Raw genomic sequence first — 24,787 nt, 5'->3', positions numbered from 1 at the left:
AGTTGCCCACAATTTTGGACAGAGAGAGGATTCCTGACTTCACACTGGTTAAAGATCCAGAATGGCCCATTGATACACAGGGTTTTGTCAGCTCTGACACTCCCCAAGAAGTTAGCAATAGTGAAGTGCAGCGCCCACAAAGCAATTACTGATGATGTGGGGAGGGGAAATGCATTTGCAGATCAGACAGCTAAGGAGACAGCTCGAACAAAAATGAAAAAAATGTTTGTGGCAGGCCTTGCTAGATGGGTACCCGAAGTTACTATGTTTGAGGATACACTGGATAGTGTCAAAGAAATACAGAGTGAGGCAATGATTGAGGAGCTAGCAGTATGGCAGGAAGCCCAGCACATTTAGACAAAGATGGGTGCTGGCCGGAAAGCAAAGGTGGATGTTACCGGATGCCTATGTCCTCCCTGTAGTCACTATGGTGCATGGGCCAGCTCACATTAGCGCCAAGGGCATATGCAAACTATTAAACCCCATGTGGCAGAATGATAACATCCCGAAAATAGCTGCCCATTTGGTTAAATATTGTATGGTATGCATGATGTACAATCCTTGGAAAGGCACTCCTACACCCCCTGGCAATTTTACACCCCCTTCTTTCCCATTTAAGGTCCTTTAAATGGACTATATTGAGATGGAGCCGGTCAACAATTTGAAATATGTGTTGGTGGTTGTTTGCGCATTTAGTAAATGGGTTCAGGCATACCCCACTAAGGAGAATACAGCCTTGGAAACAGCGAAAGCCTTCCTGAAGGAGTTCTTTCCCAGCTTCAATTTGCCTCATTTGATTTAGAGTGACAATGGCAGTCACTTTAATTCAAAAGTCATCCAGTTGGTGTGTGATGGGTTACATATTAGACAGACGTTTCATGCTGCACACCACCCCCAGTCAGCAGGCTTGGTTGAGAAGTACAATGGTACTCTCAAACTGAAACTGGCAACATTTCAGGAATGCACAGGAGTGAAGTGGCCAGATGCTTTACCATTAGCTCTTCTGTCTACCAGAGCTACGGCTCACACTAGGACTGGATTGTCCCCATATGAGGTCGTGTTCGGCCGCCCAGCAATTGTTTGGGGCGTCCCCCGACCAAAGCACTTTTCCAACATTGAGTATCTTCTGTTAGTGGTTTATCTTTATGAATTGACTAAAAATGTGCTTTCCATTCATCAACAGATACAAGAGATGTTACCACCGCCAACAGAGGGGCCTGGGCATACCATCTGACCTGGCAACTTTGTCCTTGTGCAGCACTTCCAGGGACGGGGGAGCCTGGAACCCCATTGGAAGGGGCCTCTGCAGACACTTCTTGCCACCAGGAGTGCTTTTAAAGTGACAGGTCGGAAGAACTGGATCCATTCCAACCATTGCTGCAAGGTGCCACTACCTCTCTCCTATGACCAATGGGTGATCGATGGCATAGGTGACCACGAGACGGAGAGAGTGTCACGTTTCATCCATTTTTTGGATGCCCGACTGACGTGGGTGCAAACAGAGGAGGAGAACGATGCAGTATTGAATGAGGCGGCTCCCCCAGAAGTAAGGGCCATCCAGGATCCTCCTCCACCTGACCCACAAGTGCTTAGGCCTCAGTCTCTTGGCCCCTCTGAGTTTGAGCCCCTGTTCACTGACCACTCTGTGCGCGGAGTGGCTAGTTACAATTTGCACCACTGACGGAGGAACAGTGCACCAAAGGAAAAGTCATATTAGTAGGGATGGACTGCATGGATGAAGAATAGGGTGTATGTACCCTGTCCGTGGTACCAGTGATAGCTTAGGGAAAGGGAGATTGGTGCATTGTCCAATACACTGCACAGGATAAGCTGAGGGTGCCTTCTCGAAAAAGGGGGGTGCCCTAACCTGGACGACGTGGGATTTCTTCAACGGGCAGCGAACGCGCTGCCCCACCGTAGATGAACAATAGGAGTCTGCCAGCGAGGCTCAGAAGGACGCTGGAAACTCTTTTCCCATCCTACTATTTTCTTGTCATTGACACCATTGCATTGCGTTTTTCCTCTTTTGATCACCATGTATCCCTTTGACCGCCCAATTGTTGAGGAAGAACAGCCTTTTGCAGCACCACGTTTGGAGAGGGATGGGGTTGGTTGGTCCAGTTGGTCGAAAAAGGGTAAAGTGGTTTTCCTGATAATTGTTCTGATTTACCTACTCGCAGTACTTGGAATAATGTGGTCTCTAGAAGAGAAATATCCTGTGCACTCTTTGATTGGTACAACACCGCCCCCGCCCCAGAGCATATGTTTGTCACCCTGGCTCCTCACAAGGGTCAACACCGAAAGACATATGTGGATAATGTGTTCCTCCAAATGTTACAACAGGCCCATGCTACGTCCAACATCACAAATTGCTGGATCTGCAGTCTCCTCCCTTCGGTGACACACAAGAATGACGTGTTGTGACGCACATACATGCCCTCAGAGAATGTATGTGTGCCACATGTGCACACATGCACATTTCAGGGATGCAACAGGGTGTCCTTTTGACACCCTGGCACCCTTGACATTGTATTCTCAATTTGCGATTCTCTAATTGAGAATCGCAAATTGAGAATGTCTTCCCATTCATTCCTATGGGCCTCTAGGCCAATAGGAATGAATGGAGAGGTATTCCTTAATTGTGAATCACAATTTGCAATTCGCAATTAAGGAATATGTAGGATTTGCAAAATTATTTGCAAATCCTACATACATAGCTTTTTGCGATTCTCAATTAGCGATTCGCAAAAAATCGCTATTTGAGAATCGCAAAACCAAACTTTCATACATATGGCCCTTTATCATTACCCCCTCATCCAGGTCCTACTCATCCCAGTAATAACAGAATGCAAATTTACCAAGTGAAGAAAAGAAACATGCACCAACAATAAATGCTGCTGAAAATCTTTAATAACATCAATAATTACTTAATTGATAAACTCATTACAGGACAAACAACTTTCATATTAATTTGGAGAGCTCAGTTTTTTAGTACTGATGGGTGGGATGACCAAGTTGATGCCCTGCATATTTCAGTAATGGAAGCACCACCGGTCTCAGCCCAGGATACTGACACTGCTCTATGTGTGAAGGAACAGTGTCACAGACTGACTTGTAAGCTTGACTTATTGCTAAAGGAACCCATCTGCTAATGGATTCTGTTGTTCCCTTTGTCCTTTTATAGCTGCCCCACAGGAAATAAATAGAGAGTTAGAAAATCTAAACTTATTTGTGTGAGCCAGATATATAGCCAAGTTCCTCCTCATATTCAATAATGATGGAAAATTCGAGTCACAGTGTGAGACGATAGTTACCACTGATTCCTGTGCAAGGTTGAACTGAGATTGCTGAATGCAACAAAGAGAGGGACAGAGGGGCTTTTTCCACTCACAGGGGAGTAGAAGGTCCAGCATAAACGGGGGCCCCAGATGCAGAATTCACAAAATGAGAGAAGGTCAGGTCCAACTAAGTCCACAGGGGGTCTATAGTTGGGAATCCATATGTTGGATCATGGTGCCCTCACACACCCTTTCAGGTGTCATGCTTCATCATATGGGCTGCTCCTCCTCGGGTCGGCAGTGCAATACCCAACGGGCACTTTGTCGGAGATCTTCTATCCAACTGCCGTATGGTGAAGTGCGGGTGTGGGGCCAGAATAGTGTAGATGTGTAGTGGTGGTTTAAAACAGGGTTGGGAGTACCTAGTACGAATTGGTTTTTATTCTGGGGGTCTCCTACCCTGATTAAAAACAGTGAACAAGGCACTCATCCAAGTGTAATGTGTTATGTTAGAGTGTCCTATGTTAGAAGATATAGGTCAACATGTTTCTCGCATAGAGTGAATGTACTCGCGATTCTTCAGGACCGAAAAGAAGGAAAAAACTACATCTAAAATCCTTCAGAACAATGATTAGGTCCGAGGCTGGCGAAAGGCATGGACAGGCATTTTCTTTAGTAAGAAAGTTCTCAGGAGTCTAAACACTAATGGGGCAATCTTTAAGCATTCTAAGTGAATAATTAGGACTTTAATTGCTGACCACTGTGCGGCCAAAGTGGATGGTGACAAACCTTTCAGGAAACCTTCCCTTAAAAAATTCCAGAATTTGGAATGGGTTGACTGACAAAGTGGCAATCCGTTTTCCAGGCATCACTTTTGGAAAGATGTCCAGTGCTTTTTATATGATACTAATGTTGAAGGATTGTGTTTACATAGTAAGCAACATGCAACAACCTGCCTCCTCAAGCACTACCCATTCACAAACCAGGCTGTCAACCTGAGTGGTTGAAGTTGAAGGAGTGAAAATCGAGGCAACTGCAGTGGAGAAGGCTGGTGAGAGAGATGTATGAAGGATCCCTTGGACATGGATATTGGAAGGGAAAACCACGTGTGATGTGACCAAAATGGGGCAATCACCAAGAGTCTGATACTCTTCTGCTGAATTTTCTGAAACACCTTTGGTAGGAGGGGACTCAGAGGGAAGACATACAAAAGGCTCCTGGGCCATTGGATTCAGAGAGCATCCATAGCTCAAGCTTAAGGACATGGTTCTGCTGAACAGAAGATTGGGAGCATTGCTTTGAGTTGTGATGCAAAAAATATTATCTAAGGAGTTCTGTAACTGACATATATGTGGTTGTATTCCCAGGTCGAAAGGTGGTAACACACCGAGAATGGGATTCTCCACATAAGGCTGTCCACCTGAAAATGCAAGCATCCCTGGATGTATTCTGCTCCCAGTGCAACAAGGTGGGTTTCCGCCCAAGTGAAGATCTGATCCACTAGCAGGTTCAATGCCTTGCGTCTTGTACTGCCTTTCCGATTGAGATAGCACCCGATCACCTGGTTGTTTGTTCGCAGAAGAACATTTTGCTCCTCCAACTGACTAGCAAAAAAGCCTGCAATGCATTCCCTACTGCGGACAACTCCTTCCACTAAGGAACTGAGGCTCTCTTCCAGAGACCTTCCAGAGACCAAGGGCTCTTCATCTTCAGATCTCCCAGAGTGGCTTCCCAGCCCCATTGCCCCTTTTGTCATTTGGAATGGAACAGAATACTGAATAGGAAACCCCTTTGACAAGTTGCCCTCCACGAACCACCATTGCAACTTTAGAATTATCTGAGAAGTTACAGGAATCAAGATCTTGAAGTCTAGTGTGCTTGGGTACCAAGAACTGAGCATGTGATTCACCAAGGGATTGAGGTGAAAGCAAGCACATGAAACCACAGCTGTCGAGGCTACCATCAGTCCTTGCACTTGCAATCAAGTTCCTATTGTTGATGTGGGCTGAGTGAGGCGTTACGTGAGTGGCAGTTTATCAACACATTATGAGGAGACGGGGAACACTTGACCCAGGTGAGTGTTAAATTGGGCACCTCTCATAATGGCTGCATGTCAGACTTCTGAAAATGTACACAATTTCCAGATCTTTAAGGACCTTCAGGGCCAGGATACATCCTCGTAAACCTGTAAGAAAGAGGCAGTGGACAACAACCAGTCATTGAGATACAGAAAAATAGAAACACCAGACAGTAACACAGAAGCAATAACTGGGGCAAGTACCTTGGTGAAAGCCCTGGAAGATGTTGAGAGACCAAACAGCAGGGTTTGGAATTGGAAATGATAGTTTCCCAGCACAAACCAAAGGTACTGCTGGCTGGATGGATGAATCAGGACATGGAAGTACGCATCCTGGAGGTCACATCGTCCCAAGATAATCCTCTTGAGAGATCACTGGAATGACTGTCTGTAAATGAATCGTCTTGAACGTTTCCTCTAGGACATACTTGCTCATGCTCTTTAAATCCAGACCTGGTCTCTATCTCCCTTCTGCTTTAGGTACAAGGAACCCGGACTGCTTCTTTCTTTTCCAGAAAGACCTGGATGCCGAGAAGCTTTGCTTGAGACTTTGGCTGAACCTTGGGAAATGCAGCAGATTTGAACTGATCCTAAGGGGGATCCAAAATGCAAGCCGTTCACTGGAGATAAAATCGACTTAACCTTCCCCCAACTTGCGGATAATCATTTTTGATACTGCGCTTTAATGTTGGTGGGTTGGGTTTCATTTCCAAACACGGTCCTCCGACTTCAGGTCCAGCCCTGAAAGGAATGATTATCCTGGTAGTTCAGTCCCAAGAGTTTGCAAAGGAATGACTTTTTATGGACACCAGTTTGAAGGGCTTTATGATTTTCTGCTCTTCTGCCGCCTTCTGAAAAATGTCATCAAGTTTAGCTCCATATAGTTTTGGTCCTGTAAAGGACAGTTTCTGGATGAGGGTACACTGACTTTATTCCAACTTTCATGCCTCTATCCACAAGGATGTAGGACCTGCCACAGTAGCTCCTGTGAGACACACCAGCGGCCCAAAGATTGTCAAAAGTCACATTGGAAAGAAAACAGGAGCAGGAGATATATAAACACGCCGTACTGTGTAAGCTGGCGCGTGCATATCTCCTGTGTTTATTTAGCGAGAAAGCCAAGACAGGGGATGTGCACGTGTACGGCTGGCGCCGCATTTACGCGCCTCCTGCTTACTTATGCAACGTGCATAAGGAAGCAGAAGGCGTGAAAACGCGGCACCAGACGTACACGTTCACATCCTCTGTCCTGCAAGTTAATCTAACGCCGTCGTATGCATTCACGAACGTGTTCACAATTGCAATCCTTAGCAAGTCGACAACAATAGATCTCGCTAGCGACAGCGCTTCGCGCTGCGTCGCTAGGCGAGACCTAAAAACAGGGTATTCTGTTGGAGGGAAGGGCATAAATCGGGTTCTATAGAAGAGTTCTATAGTACCAAGGTCTCTGACCGTGCGCATGGTGAAATCTCTCTGTGAAAGGTGAAGACACCTCATTCTATTATTACCTGGATGAGATAACGAGGTAATGGGGGATAAGATAAAGCAAACGCAGAAAAGGTGGAGCAAGAAGGGGACAGAGTGAAGGTACAGCTAATAGGGACGAAAGAGCCAAAAATTGGGAAATCGAGTGAGAAATTATTACCACAGAAGGGGGGGCCAGGAAATGTGTAACAGAGGGCTGAAAGTAAAGAAGAGAGAGAAGAAAAGGGAAGGACGAGAGTGCAAGAAAATAAAGTGTATGGGACAGCAAGAAAGGGGAGTAGATGGCAGAGAAGAGAAAGGAAAGATGAAAAATTAATGGAGAGAAGTGTGAGAAAGGGAATAGTAAGAAAAGAGAGTGGGTGCGAGAAAGGAGGCAAAGTGGGGATGAATAGTGGGGAGAGTTACACCGGTTGTAGTTCTCGCAGCCAATGCTGTTAAACACATGTGCTCCATTGAGCTCCGAAGTTAATCTTTAGGCTGGATCCCTACATGTTCATGTCAACATAGAAGCTAAAAAAGTTGATGTGTTCAGCCCGACGCCTTATCATTTTTCCTCTGCTAGGCAGGAGCAACCATTATAAGAATAAAAGGATGTAGCAGAACATCACTAGGGGTGAAATGTATCTACATTATCTGAAGCTGCACTCAGTAAAGGACTGCGCTTTCACCCAGTACCCAGGGTTCGACACACCACTCTTACACTTGTATTACAACATGGAGATGGACTTCACGATTGTGCAGGTCTGAAGGAGAACAGCAGCAAACATTGCTTCCTCTTGCCTGCTGTACATCAGCACCCCTTACTTGTTTTCTCCTTGCATTTGCATAAATTGTTGTAAATTTTCAGGAGGCATGGGACACTAACTCAAGTCTGAGCTCTCAACATAGTTCTGTTTGCTACAAACCACACCACTTACCCTCTTTGCTAAATCCAGGCTGGTCTTGTTGGGAAAGAGAGGTAAGTGAGTGACCTTAAATATGCACAGAAGGATGTTAATCCGTTTAGAGGACATTTCTGCACTGGTACCTTCCGTAAAAGGGAGTCATTTCTGTATTTTAACTCGTTACAGGAAAGAATGGTTCTGTTCTTCTTGCAATAAAGTGCCATCAATAGTGTCATACTTACGGCATTGAAATGCCACACATAAACACGCTGAAAACATGAAAATGTCACACATGAACAAACAGAAAACGTGGCAGGCAGTGTGGAGAAACTACTACATTTGTGGTACACTATAAATGTTTAACACTCGCATCCCAATGTTCATATAGCTCCACAATATCTAAAAAGGACTGGAGACGTTCCCTCTATGGTGTATGTTAAACAAACAAAAACAACAAAAAACACAATTTCACCAACCTGGTTCAAGCCTTTTGCATGTTGCCATGTCTGACCACACATGTATGCATGAACCCATACATGCCCACATACAAAGGCACACACAGACACTTGTTTGCAGTTGGAAAAGCCCAAGAGTAGTGCAGACTCCTTCAATAAGAGCATGGGAAGAAGGGGGGATTGGGCACAACCATTTATAGTCTGAGGGGCCATTTGACTATTTTTAACATAGCCTCATTCTGAGCACTATTTCATCCAAAATTAAATCACACACAAAGGTGAGCAATTGCATTAAATCACAAAGCAAAGTGAAATTATCCATTGTAACAAACGTGTGGCCCTATCTGAATGTAGCTGTGCCATGCCCATTCTGTTCAATGGCTATCAAAACCCAAGCAAGACTCCCATCTCAGAGCTGTCAGTTGCCTCAAGCAAAACACAGCTTTACTATAAAAGGCTTAATTTATCAAAGCAAGTGCTGGTAAACCATCTTTTTCAAATGGATTCCATGTCAACAGGGCTCCCAAGTGACTGGGGTTTTTGATTCTCTCTTGGGTCAATGAGCTTGCTTGGTATAAGAGGTAATACCTATCCACCCTCTTCTGTCAAAAGATGGGTCCCCCTTAGACACACAATGATTCCCCACTCTCATTAGCTTTGATTGTGGCGACTAAACACATGCACTTGGTAGCTTCAACACGCTCCACAAAGAAACAGCTATCTAAAACATTGGAGACTCTCTGGGAACCGTTCCCATGCGTGCAAATTTGCACTGATATACTCCTGAAGTCATTGTGTGCATGAAAATCAAACACTTATGTCCCTTGAGTGCTCATTTGTACATCCAAAACCTAATGATTCTAAGAATCCTCCATCGTGTGTACTCTACACGTCTGATTTTAAGGCACCCATCACTCACCTCCAGTATGGTGTTCCATTTAGCCGGGACCGCGAGTATGCTGCTAACATGGCCACTAACAACGTTTTTAGTAATGTTGCAATGTTGATTGGATACTGAGGCAGGTTGCATCAGAAGAGCCCGCCAACAGTCTCCCAGTTTCCGATGAGGGAAGTATATTCTATTCCACTCTGAGATACCAGAGCTGCAAGATCAGCATGATGCTGTCATAAGACAGTGAGTAGAGGCCTGTTTCCATGAACAATGGGTTTATACTCCTTAGAAAAGAAGTGAGGTTTTGTCTCTTAAGACTCAGTTACCCGACCCTAGGAAAAATCCAACTGCATATTATAAGGAATTAACAGAGGCTGCGTCGTCGACGGTGATGACGTTGGCAGACATTGAGATGTTTTTCGGTTTATTGGTGCCCATTGATATTTGGCGGCAGCTGCATAAACAGGACCATGTTGTGGAGTTGAGTGGCACTTAGGATGAGATCAGGGCATGAGATAAAGAGAGGAAGGCTGGTGAGAAGCCTAAGGCTGAGATACTAGCTTTGCCAGGCCAAATTATTACCTACATGCACTCTTTCATTCCACCTAAAAGATTAGATTGGGACAAGTTAACAGCATGTCATCAGAAGAAACACGAAAGTGTATCTGATATTTTTACTAGGTTTGAAGGTGTGTTTTGGGATTTCAGTGGGCAGGACTTGTCGATGGAGGGAGGTGTCTGATTGTTCGTTAATAGATTAGTTACAAACCTGCTTCCCGAGATCGCGACTCGGTTGCAGGCTTCGGAGAGCACTTGGACTACCTCCTCCCCATCAGTGATATTAAGTATGGCACAGTATTATGAGCATAGAGAGACCGAAGAGAAGGAGAAGGTGGAGAAGAAAACTAAGCAGTTGAAGACGAAGGTGTTGATGCAGCAGGTATCTAGAGGGAACAGGAGAGTCTGCACCATTGGTCCGGCCCGACAACTGCCCCGCACTTGCAAAAATGCCGCGCCTATGTGGCCGAATCAGTGTGCTTATTGTAAGGAGGAGGGACACTGGCGCAGTGAGTGCCCAACGTTGTTGCAAAAGGTTGCGGCCCCTAGAGGACGGGCCTCTCGTGAATGGGGTCATGGAGCAGGTGGTCATTATGGAGGCCAGGAAAATGAGGAACAGCAGGGTCGCTCTGACCGGAACTATTTCGATGACCCTCGGGGACGACAGTACTATCATGATGACTACGATTTGGATGAAGTGACTGGGTTATTTCTTGGTTAGGACAGCCAGGGACAGGGCGAGGGACCATTTTAGATACCTGTTAGATCAGCGCGTACCTTATGTTACTGCTGACTTGCAGGGCTCAGCTAAGCAATTCTTGGTGGATACAGACGCAATAAACAGCACTGTTTCTCATTAACTGTACCCCGGGGCAGCCCTGTCTGGCCATAATAATGTTTCGGTAGGCTTTTCTGGTGTACCGGTTGTGAGCCCCATATCCAAGCTCCTTGCCCTGGCCGTTGGTCCCTTTACTGTTGAATCGCCATTTTTACTGACGTCCAATTGCTGTGAGAATTTGATGGGATTGGATTTGTTGAAGAAGTTGTATGCCACGATTTATTGTTCCCCGGCAGGTGTCTATATGACAATGGGTCCTAATGTGGTTAGTTTCAATCAGTGTTTTTCCAAGGATGCGCCCCTCCCTGCTGAATTCAAAGATGTGCTGCCCACTTTGTGGGCAACAGGCGATAAAGACGTAAGGCTGTTACAGATACCTCCAGTCTCTATTAAGGTCAAGGACAACGCTGTTCTGCCTCATATTCCCGGTACAAAATACCACAAACAGGGGAGCAAGCTCTATTACAGATTATACAGGACTTGATCTAGTCCGGGGTTGTTGAGGAGACGACTGCAAACGTGTGTAATGCCCCATTCTTCCCATTCTTAAGAGGACACCCTCGGGTTCCTCTGCTGATCATCCTGATGTCTATTGATTTGTGATTGCTTTGCAAGAGGTTAGTAAGATCGTGGTCCCTCAGTTCCCAGTTGTCCCCGATATCACCGCCCTTTTGACAATAATTCCTTCCTCTGCAAAGTGCTTTTTTGTTATTGATTTGAAAAACGCCTTCTTTAGTATTCCTATTCATCCAGACAGCAGTCACCTGTTCGGCTTCACCCTGGCTGGCAGAAGTTTTAGATTCTGTCGAGCCCCTCAGGGCTATACTGAAAGTCCTAGCATATATAGTCAAGCTTTAAAAGGCCAATGAGATTCCCTCACACTTCCACCAGGTAATGTATCACTGCAGTACGTGGATGATCTCTTGATCGCTTCCGACACGAAGACGGTTGCAAAGATGCAATGGTTAGATTGTTGCTACATTTGACCCATCACGGACATAAAGTGTCCCTTTCAAAATTCCAATGTTGTTGACAGGAGGTCATCTATCTAGGTCACCTACTATCGAAGGAGGTAAGGAGACTAACACCTAAACGCATTAGTGCTATAGTCAAAATGCCCATCCCTAAGACTCGGCGGGATGTGTGAGCTTACATTGGCATTACTTCGTATTGTCGGCACTGGATCCTTAACTTTTCTTTACTAACAAAACCGCTGCTGCAGCTAACCACTAAAGATGTGCATGAACCCTTGCCTTGAACACTTGAATGTTAACAAGCTTTTGAGCAATTAAAGGTTGCGCTTTGCTCTGCGCCTGTGCTTGGTACGTCTGACTACCAGAAGCCATTTGTATTGTATGTACATGAGGCGGCTGGTTGCATGCTCTCTGCCTTGACACAATTCTTTGGAGGTAAGCAGAGACCATGGGCCATATGTAGGTAAATTACATTTACCGATTCTTAAATACCGAATTTTACCGATTCGGTATTTATGAATCGGTAAATGTAATGTAGGTAAAAAAATACCGATCCGGTAAGTGTCGGTATTTTAGAATCGGTATTTACCGATTCGGTAATGGCAACTGGCTTCCCATTCATTCCTATGGGCCTGGAGGCCCACAGGAATGAATGGGAAGCCAGTTGCCATTACCGAATCGGTAAATACCGAATCGGTAATGGGGGAGGCAGTATCATTGGTGTCAGGGTGTCACATTGACACCCTGTTGCACCCCTGAATCGTCCATGTGTGCACATGTGGCGCACATACATGCCCTAAGGGCATGTATGTCTGCCACATTGCACACTTCAAAGTGCACAAAAATGCATTTTTACACCTATTCGTCATTTACCACAAACTTTTAGTTGGTGGTAAATAACGAATCCCCACACCCATGACACACTCCCCCTACATCTCATTTCTGGATTCGGTATTTACCGAATAGGTAAAATTACAGATTCGGTAATTTTACCGATTCGGTAAATTAACGAATCCAGAAATGATCCCCCTACATAGCAAAAGCCTAAATACCGGTCGGTAACGGTATATTTACCGAAAATCGGCCGTTACCGACCGGTATTGGGCTTCCTACATATGGCCCCAAGTGCTTATTTTTCTGCTCTGCTTGGCACCGTCGCGAGAGCCCTCCCGAGCTGTCTAAGAGCGGTCGCGGCTGTGGCTGTCTCTATCCAACAATCGGAAGGGCTCATCCTTGATACCGATCTCACAGTTATGGTGCCTCATACTGTGGATACACTTATGAACAGAACAAAGACACAGCACCTTACGAGTGCACGCCTGACTGGCTATGAGCTCACCCTATTCGCATCACCATCAAAAGATGTGTCACCCTGAACCCAGCCATGTTACTACCCCCCCTTCTGAAAGTGAGGAAACAGACATGCATGATTGTATTTTTCTGACTGAAGACGAGACTAAGGGACGGGTAGACCTGACTGATGTTCCCCAATCTGAACCCCAAGGGGAGCTATATGTCGATGGTTCTTGTTTCAAATTACCGCATGGCACAACAACTGCAGCATATGCCATAACTTCCCTACAAACAGCAGTCGAGACATCACAAGTTCCTTATCAATCAGCCCAAGCTGCAGAGTTAATTGCCCTTCTTCGAGCATGTGAGTTGAGTGAGGGACTGACAGTCAGTATTTATACTGACAGTCAGTACGCCTTTGGAGTTGCCCACAATTTTGGACAGAGAGAGGATTCCTGACTTCACACTGGTTAAAGATCCAGAATGGCCCATTGATACACAGGGTTTTGTCAGCTCTGACACTCCCCAAGAAGTTAGCAATAGTGAAGTGCAGCGCCCACAAAGCAATTACTGATGATGTGGGGAGGGGAAATGCATTTGCAGATCAGACAGCTAAGGAGACAGCTCGAACAAAAATGAAAAAAATGTTTGTGGCAGGCCTTGCTAGATGGGTACCCGAAGTTACTATGTTTGAGGATACACTGGATAGTGTCAAAGAAATACAGAGTGAGGCAATGATTGAGGAGCTAGCAGTATGGCAGGAAGCCCAGCACATTTAGACAAAGATGGGTGCTGGCCGGAAAGCAAAGGTGGATGTTACCGGATGCCTATGTCCTCCCTGTAGTCACTATGGTGCATGGGCCAGCTCACATTAGCGCCAAGGGCATATGCAAACTATTAAACCCCATGTGGCAGAATGATAACATCCCGAAAATAGCTGCCCATTTGGTTAAATATTGTATGGTATGCATGATGTACAATCCTTGGAAAGGCACTCCTACACCCCCTGGCAATTTTACACCCCCTTCTTTCCCATTTAAGGTCCTTTAAATGGACTATATTGAGATGGAGCCGGTCAACAATTTGAAATATGTGTTGGTGGTTGTTTGCGCATTTAGTAAATGGGTTCAGGCATACCCCACTAAGGAGAATACAGCCTTGGAAACAGCGAAAGCCTTCCTGAAGGAGTTCTTTCCCAGCTTCAATTTGCCTCATTTGATTTAGAGTGACAATGGCAGTCACTTTAATTCAAAAGTCATCCAGTTGGTGTGTGATGGGTTACATATTAGACAGACGTTTCATGCTGCACACCACCCCCAGTCAGCAGGCTTGGTTGAGAAGTACAATGGTACTCTCAAACTGAAACTGGCAACATTTCAGGAATGCACAGGAGTGAAGTGGCCAGATGCTTTACCATTAGCTCTTCTGTCTACCAGAGCTACGGCTCACACTAGGACTGGATTGTCCCCATATGAGGTCGTGTTCGGCCGCCCAGCAATTGTTTGGGGCGTCCCCCGACCAAAGCACTTTTCCAACATTGAGTATCTTCTGTTAGTGGTTTATCTTTATGAATTGACTAAAAATGTGCTTTCCATTCATCAACAGATACAAGAGATGTTACCACCGCCAACAGAGGGGCCTGGGCATACCATCTGACCTGGCAACTTTGTCCTTGTGCAGCACTTCCAGGGACGGGGGAGCCTGGAACCCCATTGGAAGGGGCCTCTGCAGACACTTCTTGCCACCAGGAGTGCTTTTAAAGTGACAGGTCGGAAGAACTGGATCCATTCCAACCATTGCTGCAAGGTGCCGCTACCTCTCTCCTATGACCAATGGGTGATCGATGGCATAGGTGACCACGAGACGGAGAGAGTGTCACGTTTCATCCATTTTTTGGATGCCCGACTGACGTGGGTGCAAACAGAGGAGGAGAACGATGCAGTATTGAATGAGGCGGCTCCCCCAGAAGTAAGGGCCATCCAGGATCCTCCTCCACCTGACCCACAAGTGCTTAGGCCTCAGTCTCTTGGCCCCTCTGAGTTTGAGCCCCTGTTCACTGACCACTCTGTGCGCGGAGTGGCTAGTTACAATTTGCACCACTGACGGAGGAACAGTGCACCAAAGGAAAAGTCATATTAGTAGGGATGGACTGCATGGATGAAGAATAGGGTGTATGTACCCTGTCCGTGGTACCAGTGATAGCTTAGGGAAAGGGAGATTGGTGCATTGTCCAATACACTGCACAGGATAAGCTGAGGGTGCCTTCTCGAAAAAGGGGGGTGCCCTAACCTGGACGACGTGGGATTTCTTCAACGGGCAGCGAACGCGCTGCCCCACCGTAGATGAACAATAGGAGTCTGCCAGCGAGGCTCAGAAGGACGCTGGAAACTCTTTTCCCATCCTACTATTTTCTTGTCATTGACACCATTGCATTGCGTTTTTCCTCTTTTGATCACCATGTATCCCTTTGACCGCCCAATTGTTGAGGAAGAACAGCCTTTTGCAGCACCACGTTTGGAGAGGGATGGGGTTGGTTGGTCCAGTTGGTCGAAAAAGGGTAAAGTGGTTTTCCTGATAATTGTTCTGATTTACCTACTCGCAGTACTTGGAATAATGTGGTCTCTAGAAGAGAAATATCCTGTGCACTCTTTGATTGGTACAACACCGCCCCCGCCCCAGAGCATATGTTTGTCACCCTGGCTCCTCACAAGGGTCAACACCGAAAGACATATGTGGATAATGTGTTCCTCCAAATGTTACAACAGGCCCATGCTACGTCCAACATCACAAATTGCTGGATCTGCAGTCTCCTCCCTTCGGTGACACACAAGAATGACGTGTTGTTGTCAAGGCCTTTCTCTTACCTCGGGAGTTGTGAAGGCTGGTTTCAGCTCTTCACTATGGTATACACTCATTATCACTCTGATACTATGAATATGATGTTAGCTGACTATGAAACAGTCTTAGAGTATATACGTGTACATCAAGGGTTTACCCCACGTGAACGAGGGACACCGGATACCTTGTCTCGGACAGCTTGCATGAATGTTTACGAAAGGGAACAAAATGTAACATAGCTTCAAAATGAGATGTCTGATTTTTAGTATTTTAATGTCACTGACTATTTCAGATCATTTCAGATGCGCAATATTACTCATGATGTGGCAATGCCAGTGCCGGTGGTTAATATGACAGCGAGTTTCTGTGTTAAGGAAAAAGGGAAAATAGGGATAGGGGTGAGTAATTGCAACTACACCAATGTACTGAGCACTGCAAGTAGCCCACCTCTGCTGCCCCCTCACAATGTTTACTTTGTTTGTGGGTCCCAGGCCTATGTTTGGCTTCCTCTAGGGTGGACTGGAATATGTTATCTCTCTTTTCTCCTTCCCCCAGTGTATATAGCGCCATCCAACTACCATGCCTGTAAGAATAAGGCCATGATGATGCAAGACATCCAGGATATGATGAGCATTGACAAGGGCATTTTTTAATATTAATGATGTATGTCTAGCCTTGTAATGTGTTCATTACATATCGCATAGAGTTTTAGCTTTCGCTGGTAGCCAAATAAGTTAGCAAATGTTGCCTATGCTCGAACATTTTTCCTTTCTTTAGAATTGTAAAGTCCTTACCTGATGGCAATAATAAAATTTAGCAATGAATGCTAAAAGGAGGGTCTGTTAGAATTGAAAATGTTATTGACCTATTGCTCATACTTCGTTCTGTATTAAGTTAGCATTCATGGCACCATTTTATTAGTAGCCACCATTTTGTTCTAGGATTGAAGCTAAGCTTCTGCCTCATACTGCTTGCCTCAGCAGAAAACTGCCTCGATGCATCTTTAGTTTGTATTTCTCCACGGCCGAGTTCCACTGCACTAATAAATGTACTCTCTATTATGGCATACCTGTGCTGTTAGATAGACTCGTTCCCACCTTCTAGAATGGCGGGCACGGACTGAGTAACCTTGAAGTAGAGATAGCATGTACCCGGTCCCAGGACCGCAGCTCATCCTTCTGTGCCTCCTTTGTTTGCTAGTGCCTGGACTGGAATTTTCCGGCCTGGGTGTGTTCTTAGGGAATTGGAAATGTATAATAGCTGATGTTATGTTGGGGGGAGTCAGTCCCTCGGCAGCCATCTCAGGAGGCTGGTCAGACTGGGCTCCGCTGCAGCGCAATACTAATAAATAATTTTGGTTTATATTCTCTACTGTCTGACTGACTCTTCATTTGCTTTGGGAGGCCGAGAGGTGATCACGAGTGACCCAGGTGACCCTATTCGGGTCACTTCCTTCAATGGTCAGATATACAAGAATCTGCTGTTACAAGACTGTGTAATAGCAAAGAAGGACAGATGTGTCAATAATCACAACTATTGAGGAGGTATCAAAAGCTACATCTTTATCATAAAAAGGGGGTTCCATGGCTGAGCCGCTGTTCATGAAACTCTACAACAAAGAGAACCAGGAGCTATTCAGATCCAGCACACATGCTCCAAGTGTCAGTAATCTTTTGAAAAAAGCGGGTGTTCAGTACCTCAAAGCAAGCGAAGTGCAAAAGGTTCAAGTTTCATGAAAAGGAATGTGCTCTGATAGGAGCACGGGCCCTCACACACCGAATGGCTATCATGCTTCATCATTGGGCTAGCTCCTCGTTGGGCAGGCACTGCAATGCCAGACAGGCAGGGGGCTCTTTGTCAGAGATCTTTTACTTAGACGTCTGGTGAAGTGGGGCGTGTGGGCTCAAGTGTAGAGTGGTAGTAAAGGGTGGATTAAAATAGGTATGGTGATGCTCAGGGTCAGACTATTTAATAATTGAGCTCACTAGCTAAATTAAAATTTCAACGCTAACTTAGGATATGATGGTCCTAGTTAGCTTGGAAAGTAAATGGGCCTAAAACAAGGTCAACATGTTTCTCACCTCAAAATGTCAGGGGATCAGTGGCGATTCTTCAGGACTTAACAGAAAAAACCTACACCACATTCTGACTGAATTCAAGCAAGATGATTAGTATTAGAGTAATCAGTCACACAACAGGACAAAAAGTAATATTGTACTTTAGCCTGGGTAAACAAACCCGTAACATAAAAAAGGTGTCAAACATATTGCATATATCATACAACAGTTTATAATTTAGAAACCAATTGCATGTGTAAAGGAATATGACTGCATTGCCCAAGCAATGCATAAAACATACAGTTGCACCAGCCTACATATTGTGTTGCTGTGGGCTTACTAATGGACAGGGTGAGCAATAAGACATCCAATTGCACCAACAGCCATATCGTGGTGCTTCGGGCTTATTAAAGAACAATGTATGCTTTGATAGCCTTAAACTTAAACAATTAGGGTATCAAAAAAGACCCCTTGAGATAGTAGCAGAGGAAACACCTACTTGCGCCCTACGTGGGGGAAAGCCAAAGGCTTTTGAACTCTACACGGGTCTTATCGTGGTCCCACTGTACTATCAAAGGCGCTGATTCATACATACTTGGATGTGTATTAGCGTCCGCCATGAGACCTACCTTCCTCGGAGGGAAGTGAGCCTGGGGAGGAAAGGGACTTTGGAACACGGGCACTGTGTGCACACGTCAGGACGTGGCTGAGGGCAACACAATATAACGTCAACCTCAGTCACCATCTTGGGGGGGGGCACGTTCCATTTAAACAAGGGGATCGATGTCAAAGGGATTGGTGTTCCATTAGCTTTTTAATGTTATGAAGCACTTGGCATTCCCGAGCACATACTCAGGGACCCACTTTAATGAATAAATCCCTCTGACATCGATTAAAATAGGTGCAGTGGTACTCAGGATCAGTCAATTTAATGAATGAGGTCACTAACTTAATTAAAAATATATATGCTACCTTGGGATATAATGGCCCTAGATAGCCTGGTGAATTGATTGGTCTTAATGGTCCTGAGTACCACTGCACCATTTTAATTCACTTACGTCACCATACTACACTACACCTTTTTAGCCCATGCACCGTCACTTCACTGTACGGCTAACTAAAAGATCATCGGCAACGAGCCCCCTTGTGGGTGCCCGTCGGGCATTGAAGCGCAGGCCCAATGAGGAGCTACCCCATTGATGAAGCATGACACCCATTTGGGTGTGTGAGGTCCTGTGCTCCTATTGGAGCATATTCTTCTCCCTGTAACCATCGACCTTGGTCTTCTTTCATGAGGAAGTGCACACCTCATTTATATTTTGCGTCAAAAAAGAAATAGATTCTTTGTCCCACGAAGGGCGAACCTTGGTTGAGCGATGTGGCAGGTGGAAGCTCACAACCAAGCGTTAAAGTCCTAAGGCAAAGAGCTGAGAGCACAGCTGAGCCAAAACAAGAGCTAAATTCCTTTCTGACAATGGCCCAAGGTGTCTTTGACATGCAGCCCTATCCTCACCACTTTCCTCATAATTTCTTCATCACCATTAGGCTGACTCAGTGGTTAAGTGCTTTCCACTAACTTATCTAGTGTTATGCAGGTCCCGAGTTCGACCCCTGGCCAGGAGCCCTGAGCTCTTCTGAGTTTGGATAATGAGCTCAATTAATTCCGTTACAGCAACGGTGATATATATATAGCACATAGGCACACAGAATTGCTATATAAGAAAAGCTGTTCTCAAATAGACATGGTTCAGCTGGCTGTTCGAATGCCTCGGCCCTTCACCAGTGGGCCACAGGACGTCATGATCCAGCCCTAAAATGCGCATAGTCCAATTCCAGCCACGGCAGCAGGCCGGACACTTCTTCTATAACACTGGGCATTTCCAAAGTAGGTTGGGCCCCTGGAGGTCAGCCTTTAGGCAGGAGGCTGCTCCTGGTGCCTCAGTTACTTTTCCCAGCTCCCCTATGCTAATTGCAGCAGGAACTGAAAGGTGTAGAGTACCACCCGTCTCTAGTGAGAGAAGCCGCACAGCACACACTCTGGAGGCGGGGCTGGGCCGAAGGGCATAAATAAAGGGGTTGAGGACCACTCGTGGCTACACTCATAAATTGTATACTGGGACCATGTGTGCATTCTTTGTAAGCTTTCATGAGAGGTCCAAACCATAGGGGCCCTCTCACGTTACAATGGTGACGAAGGCTGTGCTCCACTCACATATTCCCATCGCTCTTTGGTGGCGGTGCTCAGCTGCCCAAGTCCTGCATGCCACCCAGCTGTGGAATCGGTGCTCCTGCCCACCTCCCACATAGTGTGTCTTCCAGTGCAGCCCTCATCTTAGGACATGAGCTCTGTAGGCAGCCGACTCCTCTGTGCCACACTGAGCCACCCACCCACTGCAATGCCTGGACAGCGGAGCTGGGGACTTAGATCTTCTACTGCTGGCTGGCAGCTTCCCTGCCTACTTCGGCTTCCTGAGTGCAACCAGCCAGGTCCCTGGAGTGGGAGCTCCTTCCAGGCTCATCATCTGCTGGCGCCATCCAATAGACACTTCCACGGACTGCAGGCACTTCCTACATGGCAAGCGTTCCCCACAGCTTCAACTGTCCACAGAGCCGCCTGGTGGGCCACTCCATCATTGCGGCACGTGGCCCAGCCTGCCACTATCCAATGCCATCCTTGGCTCCCATTCAGGCCTGCGGCACGCAGCCCTTCAGACGGGCTTATCCCTGCCTGATTGACCAAGCTCCTCACCATGAACACTGCTTACCCGAAGGATGTCCTCCAGGGAGCACACAAAATGGCGGATGACCAACAGGTGGTAACCCCCGCACCACCTGCCCCCCAAAACCACATCCCTCACTCATCTCTGATGTCGTTTACACCCTTCAGAACACTGGCTGGCCCTGCAATGTCTGCACCACATTGACACACGTGGACTGGATGGCTCAACAACTACATCCACGTGACACGGGAATCTGATGGCAAGGTGAAGAGGCTGCTCTTCCTGCCCTATGGAGGGGAAGAACTTTACAAGCTTTTTGAGACCCTACTAGAAACAGGTGTGGATGACGACTATGTCCCAGCTGTGCAGGCCCTGAACGCATGCTTTGACCCACAACTCAATCCAGACTTTGAAAGGTTTAAACTGCATCAAGCCCACCAGACATTGATGCTTTTCACACCCAGTTGCAACAGCTTGCCAGTACATGTGTGGAGGATGGCCAACCTAAGGAGGCTCGTGCCCAACTCATTCAAGGTTGCAGACAGGGCTTTAAGCGGGCTGGGTCTCACCGGGTCTGAGCACCGGCAGTTTTTTAAAGGGGGCCTCGAAACGGGTCTCTATCGGGCTCTGTTTTGTTTTTTTCCAGACTGGAGTGACAGCAGGCACATGGATGTGCCCTGCTCACACTGCTCACTTCTCAGTGGGGCAGAGTTACAGCATGACGTCATGCCAGGTGAGCGTTCTAAAGGAAGGGAAATCCTTTAAAGAGAGTCATTTTCTCCCTGGATTTCCCTTATCTTTTTGAAACTCAGGAGCAGCAACATTCTCGTGGTGTAACCAGGGCTTTAAGTGGAATCTTTTTCAATATTATATACAAGCCACAGTTGCTGCTTATTTATCTTATGAAACTAACAACCATTGACAAAGGCAATAGTCCTGACGTGTTGTAGGTATGATGTTACTTGTTGTGTCATGTCTGGATACAATGACAAACCGCAAAATACAAGATGGGTGGCACACTATGCTAAGTACAGATTTTTAGCTTATTTGTTTTTAAGCCACGCCCTTATTTACATTCGCCACGCCCCTTTGAGAGACCCCCCAGTTTTTGTTCATCCCACTTAAAGCCCTGGTTGCAGATCTTCCTCCCTGAGGCGTTTCATCCTCCGCCAACCTGGCATCACCCTCAACGAGATCCTGGCGTGGGCTCGCTAACACAAACCCTCGAATAGCCAGGCAGAGAGATGGAACTAGCCTTAAACAGAACACAGTAGGATCCGTGGGGCCTATGTGTGGTCCTTGGAGAGTCCTCCCAACATGGGTGACACGAAAGAGAACTAACATGGGAGGGGTGAGGGTGCCACCTGACCTCTACGTGAGATAAGACACGCAGCACTCACCGGCCACAGGCTAGAAATAAAGGGGTGGTGCATCGCTCGCTGCCACACCCATACACTGCAGTGTATGCTAGGGCCCTGCGTGCATTTCTTTGTAAGCTTGTGCGCGAGCCCAGTACTCTAGGGGCCCTCGCGCATTACAGGAGTCTCACAGAGAGAGTGAAAGAGAGGGAGGGGGGAGAGGGGATAAGGTAGAGAGAATGCAATCAGAGGGAGAGGAGAGAGAATAGAAAATGACCGAGAGAGGGGATGGATGGAAAGTAGGGTTTTAAACTGCTCCTTTGACTGGCATTTTTCTTTGATTCCCTCAGCCTCTCACCACACCACATAGGAGCTAACTAACAAGGACACGTGCCGAGACCTAAGACAGATCGCCAGTTTCTGCTCTAGCGCTAGGAAACGACCCTTGGAACTTGTTAGTGCGGCAGAGAGTGTGTAAACCCAAAAATGACCTGAACGCATTTCCTTTTTAATGCCCCGCAACGCATCTCCGTGTTCTGTATTGGGCACAAGAGGGGACGCGGCATGCTCTCTAGATCACCTCCCAGGCGCGCGGGCATTCCTGGAGTCGCAGGAGACGGCTGCGTAGATGATGCAGGCCTTCGGATATGCCTACGGTGCGGGGGAGGTGGATGGGGGAAGGGACAGTCCAACCTGAAGGATTCCAGGAACTCTGATTCACGCGCCATCATGCATCTCACACCCTTCCACCACCCCACCGCGATCTCGTTCTTACGGTCCTACCGTCCATCTCCCATCACCCCCTCTCCCCCTTTCTCTCTCTCTACCTCCACTCTCTGCCTCCCCTCGCCTCTCTCTCTTCCCTCTTGTTGCAGTTCTCCTTTACTCCTCTCCTACTCTCTCTCTCTCCCTAGCTTCTCTCTCTACCCCATCTCTCTCTTTCTCTCTACCCTCTCTCTCTCTTTCTCTTCTCTCGTTGCAGTTCTGTCTTTCTCATCTCCTCTTCTCCTTCTTTCAAATTCTTGCCCTCCTCTCCTCTCATATTCCCTGCGCATTTCTGGGCCCTCTCTCTCTTCCAACCTCTGCTTTCCCCACTATCCTGTTGTACACTCCACTCTCACCCCCACACCATCCGCCGCCCCTTCTCTGGGTCCCCAGAGCTTGAGGTGCGTATCTCTCTCTCTCATCCGTTTTCCTTGCCGTGCCTTCCCTCTTTCTCTTCGCCCACTGCTCTGTCCATCCCTCCATCACTTTCTCTACCCATGTCCTCTCTTCTCTCTCTTCTGTTCAACACCTCGCTGTCCCTCCTTCCAGTGTCCCCTTCACTCCTCAGCACTCCCCTCCGTTTTCCTTTACCTCCCTCCTCTCCATCCTCCTCTTCCCACCTCATTGCCTCTTTTCATCTCCTCATGCTCCCCTCTCTCCACCCAGACTAGCCGACTCGCCATGCTTGCGCGTGCTTCCCTCGGTCTCCCACCCGACCTGTTTACCCGCACTGCCCCCTTCATTGTCTCCCTCCAGCCTCCCCGCCCAGGTCGCTCCTCATCTCCCCATCCTCCACCCTCTCTTCTCACCTCGCACCCCCTTTCCATTGCCCACTCCTCTCAGCTCCTCACTCTCCTCTGATTCCTTCTTCCTTTTCTCCATGATCTTCACACCCCACCCCCTTCTCTCCCTCATCTTTTAACATCTCCCTGCTCCTCTTTCCAGTCTCTCTCCTGACATTCCAACCCTGACCCTCTTCTCTCTCCACTGCCTCTTCTTTCCACCCATTCTTTTCATCCTCTTCTCTTCCAATGCCCACCTCTTCACACCCACTCCTTTGCCCCGCTCCCCCTTACTTCTCATCTACCTTCCCCTCATCTCCAAATACCCCTTACCTCTCCTCTTCTCTTCTCACACCCACCTCTCCTCTGGCCCGCAACCTCTTTTCCCCACCTCATGTCATTTCCGCACCCTGCTCTCCCCTCTCTCTGTCTTCTCACCTTTTCTTTTCTTGTCCCCTTCACATCTTCTTATTTCCACCTCTTCTCGTCTTTCCACCCCCTCCATTTATATAACCCAACCCTCCTCTCCCCACCTTCCCTTCCCTTCTCTCCATTCCTCTCTGTCCCTCTCTCCTCGCTTCTCACAAACCCTCTCAGTGGTTCTGGAACATTCACACTTGGGTGGGCTGCCTACAATGTTACATCATGGATGTCACAGGGATTGTAAACATTCCAAGCCTTGCAAAAGGAACAAGTTCCACAAATGAGCCATGTCCATTCAGCAGGAGAGTGGTAATGGTGTAGTATGTACCTGGTGTTTACTTTAGGAGCACACTGTCACAAATATAGTACTAAAACATGGTGTGATAGTCACTGTCATTAACAGTCAGCATATTTTCCACTATAAGGACACCTAAATTCACACAAACATACAGTTTGACTGTTCAAATATAGAGTGCATAGATGATATGTGTGGAAATTGGATTTTAGTGAATATTTGTAATTTGCACGTCACCAAGTAAAGTGCTTCGATTCTTTTGATACGCTTAAAAACTTTGTTTTAAAAACTTTGTTTCCGTCACACTTCAGAATTTGAAAAAACACTTCATTTGTGCCTTCCTGTTATTTATTCTAAAAAAGTTGACAGTTCCTTTATAGATATTTTTATATTTTGTAGTTTGTTGGAAGATAAGGATATCGTATAATCTTCCCAACCAGCAAGACTGACACATAATTCACTTTACAAAATCTTCACACTTTGTCAGGGTTTTAGATGGAAATAAAGAAGTGCAGGTGCTCACTGTTTAAAATATATGTTTGCTATTAAAAATTGCTGGTACTCTTCCATTAAATGCATTGCAGCAGTGCTGAGAAGTGCAGGTACTCTCCCTTTTAAATTAAAGAAGTGCAAGCACTCAGTCCAGGACAGTAAATGCCCATTTAAAGCACTGGACTTTGCAGTAACAGAAAGAAAAGCAAACACCAGTCTCCAAGTCAAAAGCATAAGCAGCAGTTTGTCAGAAGCCTAGACTGGCATTTGATCTCTGTCTTTGATGCACAGAAAACATGTCAAGATAAAGACAAAATGTATGG

Source organism: Triturus cristatus, chromosome 9 (assembly GCF_964204655.1).
Source record: "Triturus cristatus chromosome 9, aTriCri1.1, whole genome shotgun sequence".
Taxonomy (NCBI): Eukaryota; Metazoa; Chordata; class Amphibia; order Caudata; family Salamandridae; genus Triturus; species Triturus cristatus.
Note: the sequence above shows the minus strand (reverse complement) of the source record.